Source organism: Biomphalaria glabrata, chromosome 18, assembly GCF_947242115.1.
Source record: "Biomphalaria glabrata chromosome 18, xgBioGlab47.1, whole genome shotgun sequence".
NCBI classification, from domain to species: Eukaryota; Metazoa; Mollusca; class Gastropoda; family Planorbidae; genus Biomphalaria; species Biomphalaria glabrata.
The window spans coordinates 17,332,682-17,341,481 of NC_074728.1; the positions used below are offsets into that span (position 1 = coordinate 17,332,682).

The 8,800-nt window shown below is 32.7% G+C and overlaps 1 long non-coding RNA gene across 1 annotated transcript; it reads right to left on the reverse strand.

Annotated features, from left to right (window-relative positions):
• Nucleotides 1-550: 550 nt before the first annotated feature.
• LOC129923965 (uncharacterized) lies at nt 551-8,579 on the reverse strand. The gene is made up of 2 exons (XR_008775937.1): nt 6,392-8,579; nt 551-1,027 (listed from the first exon to the last, which is right to left on the reverse strand). It is a non-coding gene; the product is annotated as an uncharacterized LOC129923965 (long non-coding RNA).
• Nucleotides 8,580-8,800: the final 221 nt, after the last annotated feature.

An 8,800-nucleotide genomic window follows, 5' to 3' on the forward strand; every position in this document is an offset into this window, starting at 1 on the left:
GAGTAGCGTTAACTGATAACCTAAAAACAGCATGAAAACCACCCAGACAGTGTCGGTGGCACCTGATGCGGTAGCTTAGGGTGTCACCCCTCCCCCTTCAACTTTCTTCAAAAATGTTCCACTAAAAAATATTGTTAGTTAGTTCTTTCTCTGGAACAAATACAGTAAGCTGATTACCTACTTTTATTGATATTTACTCAAATGTAAAATGAGTGTCAATTCTATTATAAAATCATACTTTTTATTTTAAAGTTATTGCAAATTTTACAATGATATTTAATTAAAATTAGAAATAAACTTACCATCACCTTAACAGGTTTCCTTTGTTAGACAGAAATGGTATAAAGTTTTGCTTTGTCATTTAAAATTAAACTACCATCTAGACGTGTCTAGTGTGATGTTGCTAATTCAGGCTGTCTTGAAGTCAACCAATTACTCTGCAGGCGTTTGGGTGTAATTGTTCGGGTGTATTCCGTGTAGTTGACCAACAAAACATATAGAACAAAACAACACCTGTTTAACAAGTGAAGAGATGTAGTCAACGATGATGAACAAGTTCACATAGATTTATTCTGATAAAAGGCCACAGTAGAAGTCTCTGTCACTAAACACGTCGTTACCCTGGAATATTCTATCGCTAACTGATTTTCCAGTCTCTAACCCAACATATCCCAAACGTCACTAGTCCCGTTCAATATACGTCTCCTATGGTGCGTCGCTAAATAACTAACCTATATATATAAGGTGTCTAACAGATTCCTCCCCCCCTTGAAAAAAAATATGTCAATATTTTTCCACTACTGTCAAGTCTTACAAGGGCATTTTCAATTTAAGGGGAAGACAACAAACATAAAATCTTGACATCTTCATCTTGACATCTTCATCTTGACTTGACAGTTCCTCATATTCAATGTCAATGTTCATAACATTCCAGAATCATCTTCATTAGTACGTAGTTCATCATGGAGGAAAATGTGGCATCTTATGGGCACGTCATACATCACAAATGTTCTTCACTGGCAGTAATCTGATAAAATACAATATTTCAAAAAACAATTATAGACTTTATTTACACATTCAATAAATTTTTTTTTTCTTACCACCCTTTTATATGCTTTTGTCCATTTTTCTTTTATACTCACCCTTTTCCATAGAACTAACTTTCGTCAATGATATATGAAATGATTCACACAAAAAAAAAATATCCATACTTACTTTTAAATGCTTAACATCAAATTTACTTATCTCCCTTTTCCATAACATATAAATGGTGTCAATATATTAATATATATTACATACTCAATATAATCATAGTTTATTTACAAACTTATTTCATTTCAATGTCATTCTAGACAATAGATCAGCTACAATATTCACAGATCCACTAATAGCTTTCACTTCAAATTTATACTCCTGTAGTGATAAGAACCATCTATAAACACGACTGTTTTTCATGCTCTTTTGCTGTATATACTGAATAGGTTTATGATCAGTTAATAATATAAATTTCCTTCCTATTAGATAACTCTCTAGCTTAGTAATTACCCATATTACAGCTAAGGCTTCTCTTTCAATGACACTATATTTTTTCTCTGCCTCTGATAATTTTCTACTTACATATAATATAGGATGTAAGTTATCATAGTTCTGCATTAGACAACCACCAATAGCATTACCAGATGCATCAGTTGTGACATAAAATATTTTGTCTTTATCGGGTAGTCTTAATATTAATTCATGACTAAAAACATCTTTAATTCTGTCAATAGCTTTCACACATTCCTCATTGCAAACTACTTTTTGAGGTTTTCCTTTTTTAAGTAAGTCATTTAATGGATTCACTATTTCTGCTAAGTTCTTTATAAACTTTCTGTAATAATTTACTATTCCTAATATGCTTTTAATTTGTCTTTTTGTTGTAGGTATTTCAATATTAAGTACTTTCTTTATGTTATCTTCAATAGGGCTAATCATGTTGTTATTTACTTTATGTCCTAAGAAAATTATTTCCTCCAATCCTATTTCTACTTTTTCTGCTTGAATTGTAAGTCCACTTTCTTTTATTATTTTGAACACTTCTTTTACATCTACCAAATGTTCCTCCCAACTATTATTAAAAATACATATGTCATCCAAATAGCAAATAACATTTTCTTTGTTTCCAATTATCATGTTCATCATTCTATTAAATGTGGCAGGTGCATTTACTAATCCAAAACTCATATAATTCCATTGGAAAATACCATATGGTGTTACAAATGCTGTGTAAGGTTTTGCATTTTCTGTTAAAGGTATTTGCCAATAACCTTTAGTTAAATCCAATTTGGTAAAAAATTTTGCTCCATTTAATTTATGTAAAATATCCTCTATATTTGGCATTGGATATGGGTCAAATTCTGTGATGTTGTTAAGTTTCCTATAATCAATACATAACCGTATATCTCCATTCTTCTTTTTGGCTATTACAATTGGTGAAGCATAAGGAGATGTTGATGGTTCAATTATACCTGATTCTAGTAAATTGTCTATTTCTTTCTTTACTTTGTCTTGTAAATGTAGCGGTATTCTATATGGCTTAAGCTTGATAGGTTTTGGGTCTGTTACTTTAATGTCATGTTTAATAATATTAGTTTTTCCTGGTATGCTGGAAAAAATTTCTTTGTATTCCTGTATTATTTTAGTTATGTCTTTTGACTTTTCCTTAGTTAAATTATTAAGATTAATCTTTTGCCAAGTTTGATTCTCTTTTGTTTCTATTACAGGTATTTCCTTAATATCATTTTCATTGTGATTTTCATTTGTTATTATCATTAAGCATTCTTCTCTTTCTGAAAATTTATTTTCTATTTCCTCCTGAATGTTTTGTATCAACTCATCTTCTCTATCATGATACAGTTTCAAATTATTTATGTGATATGTTTTAATTTTCCCATTTATTTCAATTTGATAATTCACATCACTAATTTGTTTTATCACCTTAAATGGACCTTTCCATTGTTTACCAATTTTATTTTTCAGGTCATTTATCAATATTAATACATTGTTTCCTACTTCTAGTGTTTTCAATTGTCTTTTCTTATTTATATTCTCATGAGCACTTTGTTTGTATTTCTTATTGTTGTTATATGCTTGAGTCCATATCTCTTTCAATTCTGTTGTGATTGTTGTTTCACTGTCATTATTTAATTTATTCTCATTGCCTATTAGATTTTCTTTAAAAACATCTAATTCATCTCTAGGTTTTCTTCCATGTATTATTTCATATGGTGAAAATTGTGTTGCTTCATGGATGTTGTTTCTATGAGCAAATAGTACATAGTTAATGTAATGATCCCACTTGTTCTGATTATTCTGAATTATTTTTGTTAGTGATCTTTTTAATGAACCACCATATCGTTCACATAAACCATTACTCTCTGGGTGGTAAACCGAAGAGTATATGTGTTGTATATTGTATTGTTTAGTCCATTTCTTAAATTGTTCTGACTTAAACTGAGATCCCTGATCACTCAATATAATTTTAGGTATACCATGTCTTGTAATTACTTTTTGAGTTATGGCATTAATGATATTCTCTGCACTTGTATTTGATAATGGGATTGCCTCTGGATATCTACTAAACATGTCTATTACTGTTAGAATGTATTTGTTATTATTTTCAGTTTGAATTAAAGGACCTATTAAATCAATAGATACTTTCTGAAATGGTGCTGTAGGTTCATCCATTTCTTGAATAGGTGCTTTATTCACTAGGCTTTTGTTAGATCTCTTTTGACATATGTCACATGAGTTTATGTATTTGTTTATTGTTGCTTTCATTTTGGGCCAAAATACTTGTTTTGACAAATTCCTATAACATTTCTTTACTCCCCTATGTGCTGCTAAATTATTATCATGTGTCATGATTAAAACATCTTTCCAATATTTCTGTGGTAAGACAAGTTGTTTTATTTTCTTGTTATCATTACTTGTTTGTCTAAATAATATTTTATTCTCTATACAAAATTTCTCCATTGGATTATTATTGTTTTTATCTGATATTCTTGAATAAATTTTCCCAATAACATTGTCATTCATTTGTTCTAATGCAAATTTGGGTATTGTTTCTTTTTCACTTTGAGATATTTGTGTTTCAAGACTATTTTGTGTTTCATTTTCTATCTCTCTTTCCTTAACATCTGTATTTTCTATTTGTATTACATTACTGGCTTCTTTTTCTTCATCATTACTTATTACATTTATTGTATTTTCCTGTTTCCCATCTTTTTTATCCATTGATCTTGTTATTATCATACTTGTTATATTTTGTGTTTCTATGTTTTCATGATTTTGTCTTATGTTTTTGTATTTGTTTTGCCAGTCTTCTAATTCTTTTCTTGAACATTCTTTAAATCCTTTTATGTTTCCTACTAACATATCATATCTCATTTCTGGTATTGCAATGCCATCACAATAACCAGTGAAAATGGAGTTTCAATGTACACCCTTATAGCTTTAAATTCCCTTACGGTGCCATCTGCTAATTCTACTTTCCTAGTAAACCCTTTATACCAATGAGGTTTGACAAAGTTAGTTTTTACTGCCAAAGTGTTACAACCTGAATCCCTGATTAATTCCACCGGAATTCTATCTACAAACCCTGGGTACACTGCAAAATTGTTCCTATTTCCTTCCATGAAATATACCCTATCTGTACCTTTATTTTTGTATTCCCTACTGTAACTCCTATTTCTATAATTTTCCCTGTCATTCCTATCTCTACTCCTATATCTACTGTTATTTTGTTCATTGTATCTATTTCTACTTCCAGACCTACTATTCCCTCTTCTACAGTTAGCTGCTATATGACCTTTTCCTTGACATTTAAAACATGTTATTTCACTATATTTTCTATTTCCACTATTTGATCTGTTTCTATTTCTACTTCTATCAACATTTTCTTTGGTGTATCCTATTAAATCTACTTTGCTCTTATCTCTATCAGAAAATGGTTTATTTGGATAGGCATTTTTGTATACTCTCATTATCTCTGTTATTTCATCTATAGTTTTTGGATTTCTTTCTCTAATAAAAGATTGTAATTGAGGATCACATTTATTTACAAAGTTGTCCACTAGAATAAAAGTTTTTAATCCCTCATACGAGTTATTCACTTTTTCTAATTTTACTCACTTATTGAAGAAATCCTTTTCCATATTAATGGTAGTTTGGGGTTCTATTCCTAATGATGGTATATTGTCAAAGTATTTCTTTCTAAAAGTTGTAGCATTATGACCATATGCATTCAATAACTCTCTTTTTAAAACCTGATAGCTATCATCAATATGATGGTCATGATTTTGGCATATTGTTAGAGCTTGACCATGAACAAAGTCTATCAGTATTTCAGACCATTCTTCTTCAGGCATATTAAATGTAGACATTTTTGCCTCATATCTTTTCAAAAAATCACCAATGTCATCCTTCTGTTCATCAAAACTTTGTATCTTCCTCTTTAGCCATGTCTGCGAATTAGGGTTGTCTCTTTGAGTGGTATAATTATTTGAGTTATTTGTGTTATTTCCTTGTTCAGTTTGGGCTCTGGCTTGTGCTGCGTCCAATCTCATCTTCTCCATTTTAGCTTCATGCTCTCTAATTTTTTCTCTTTCTTTGTCTTGCCTTTCTATTTCTTCTTTCTGTCTCTCTATCTCTTGTCTTTTTTCTTCTTTCTGTCTCTCTATCTCTTGTCTTTTTTCTTCTTTCTGTCTCTCTATCTCTTGTCTTTTTTCTTCTTTCTGTCTCTCTATCTCTTGTCTTTTTTCTTCTTTCTGTCTCTCCATTTCTTCCTTCACAACTTGCTGTACATAAGCTGCTAAGTCCTTTCCTTTTAACTCCATGGCCTTTCCATCCTGCATAGCTGCTTCCTTAACCTCCTTAAGGTCCACATATGATGATGTAGCCATTGTGTTTTATATTTTATATATATTTTTACTTAGCCTATATTGGTTATGGCTATACTTTAAACTTATTTTATATTTAAGTTTTTTCAAACTTTTATACAAGTTTTAAGTCTCTATCTATAGATTTAGTAAATGAGTAAATCTAGTCTGAGTTATATTCAGATCTGTATATTAGGTCTAGTATCACCCAAATTTAAATCTAGTATATTATAGTATATATAATAATACAATTTAGATCTATAGTTATCAAGAGCACTATGACTATTAGTATTAGTATGAATAACTATGATCAATTTTAAAATTTGGTATGACTGAAATGTCTAGAGTAAATTTAAAGACTGTCTAGAGTCTAGATCTAGAGTAGATTATGGTTCTATTCAACCATATGAAACAAATATGTTTATACAATGTTAAATATATCTTCAACAAGATATATATCTAGAATGTACTACCTTCATTCATCTTTTAATTAATAATAATATTCCCAAATTAGAGTCTAGATAATCAAATGTATCAAAGAGATGTACAAAATTTGTAGATCTATATTTAGCCAGACGACAGTGTTTGACTACATAGCCAGTTTCGGCATTATTCTCATGGCAAAATCATATTTGATTTTAACCGCTCAAACTAAAATTATTTTAGTCTGATTCACAGTAAAAGAATCCTACCCGCACTTTCTATCATTAAGTGAAAAAAAAATACAGATCTAATTAAATTAATAAAAATAAATAATTTAAAATAATATAAACAAATGAAATAATTAAATGAGACTATCGCTATGGGTTGGGATATGACAATATGGCACACAATGATAACGTCACGAAGTAACTAGGCAACAACGGATATGACGTTTACACAAACAAAACAAATTACAACCCTAAACGTATAATATAGCTTTTCATCTAAATTATGTCTTTACCCCGAACGGGTTTAAGGCTTCAGCACCACCTGAATTTTACTCAGGCTAACATACCAAATTTAGACAAAATCTATTTCTAAGGGCAATCTAAACATATACTAATAAGAAAAATGGCACTTAGCTTTTGATAAGAAAGATCCCTTTGTTCGGACTCCCGAATATGCTAGATCACAACAAATTCCACTGCCTCTCTTCCAGTTCTGACTCTGTTCTCCGGTGCTACCAGTATCCCACGTAATGCCACAGATGTCCTGATATGCCACAGCAAAATGTTTCAGTTCCTTCGGCGACTGTTGATGACCGTATGTGTAGTTCCGACGACTTTGTGTACACAGTTACTGACGAATAGGTTAACGGTTCTTCTGGCGACGACTTGACTTGTGTAGACGACTACTGACAAATAACAGTCTCTTGACGGCAACTTGATCTGGACAACTGACGAATAACGAATTTCTTGACGATGACTTGATCTGGGCTGACGAATAACGGCTTTCTTGACGATGACTTGATCTGGGCTGACGAATAACGACTTTCTTGACGATGACTTGATCTGGGCTGACGAATAACGGTTCTCTAAAATAGTTCACTGCTTCTGCTGCTACTCTGGTAGTACGACGAAGTTTGCTGTTGTACTCTGCTTCACTAGACCAAACTGTCCAATGTAGACTAGGTGAAACCAAGGTCACCTCCGACGACGTTCCGTTATACGACTAACGGTTTTCAACGAAATTAAGTGGATGTAGCTGTTTCCACAACTTCAATATCAGCACGTCTAGATATCGTCTAGACCAACGAATACTACATAGATCAATGTTCAGTACTGATAAATATTACTTCACTAACCTTCCAAAGGTTAAACACAGTGACCGTTATAAAAGTGGCAAGCAACCGGTTCAATGAGCAAACTGCTCCACAAGAATCTCTCAAAGGGTAAGACGACAGAGCGATTTCGATTTAGTTAGCTACCAAACTTGTAGTACTCACAATACTTCTGACAGCGGGCAAACTGTCCTTCTCGAAACTGACGAGGTAAAACTTGATACTCGATGTGGCTCCTATGACGAAGAAAAAATATGTCCAACAGGTTCACTAACGATCTCTCACCCGTTATGAATGAACGGTTTCTCTGGTTGTAGGTCGATTCAGCATATGACGATCAGGCTTTGATAATATACTGGTTAAGTAGACCAGACGTTGCGATGATTACTGTCCTGACGAAGGTCACCCTGAGTTAATGGCTCGTTGAACGTGCGATCAAGAACATGTAGATCTAGAACAAAGTCACTCTGCGATGATTCTGTGTTCAGCCGTACTCCGATGAAACTTTATAACTTCGAGTGCACGACCCTCACCTGAGTAAACGTTCTGCTTCGAGGTCCGGTTCGATGTTCGGGCTTCGGGCGTCGGGGGTCGCCACTGTGATGTTGCTAGTTCAGGCTGTCTTGAAGTCAACCAATTACTCTGCAGGCGTTTGGGTGTAATTGTTCGGGTGTATTCCGTGTAGTTGACCAACAAAACATATAGAACAAAACAACACCTGTTTAACAAGTGAAGAGATGTAGTCAACGATGATGAACAAGTTCACATAGATTTATTCTGATAAAAGGCCACAGTAGAAGTCTCTGTCACTAAACACGTCGTTACCCTGGAATATTCTATCGCTAACTGATTTTCCGGTCTCTAACCCAACATATCCCAAACGTCACTAGTCCCGTTCAATATGGTCTCCTATGGTGCGTCGCTAAATAACTAACCTATATAAATAAGGTGTCTAACACTAGGCATGTTTGGGCATAGATCTAGAGATTTTAATATAATTATCTTTTTTCAACTTGGTTGTCATTCCCAAAATGGTATCATCCGTTAAGACCGCAAGCGTTGCACACCCCTAGTGACGCTACTGCTCCCAGATATGTACCTTTCCCCAACAATTTGGATT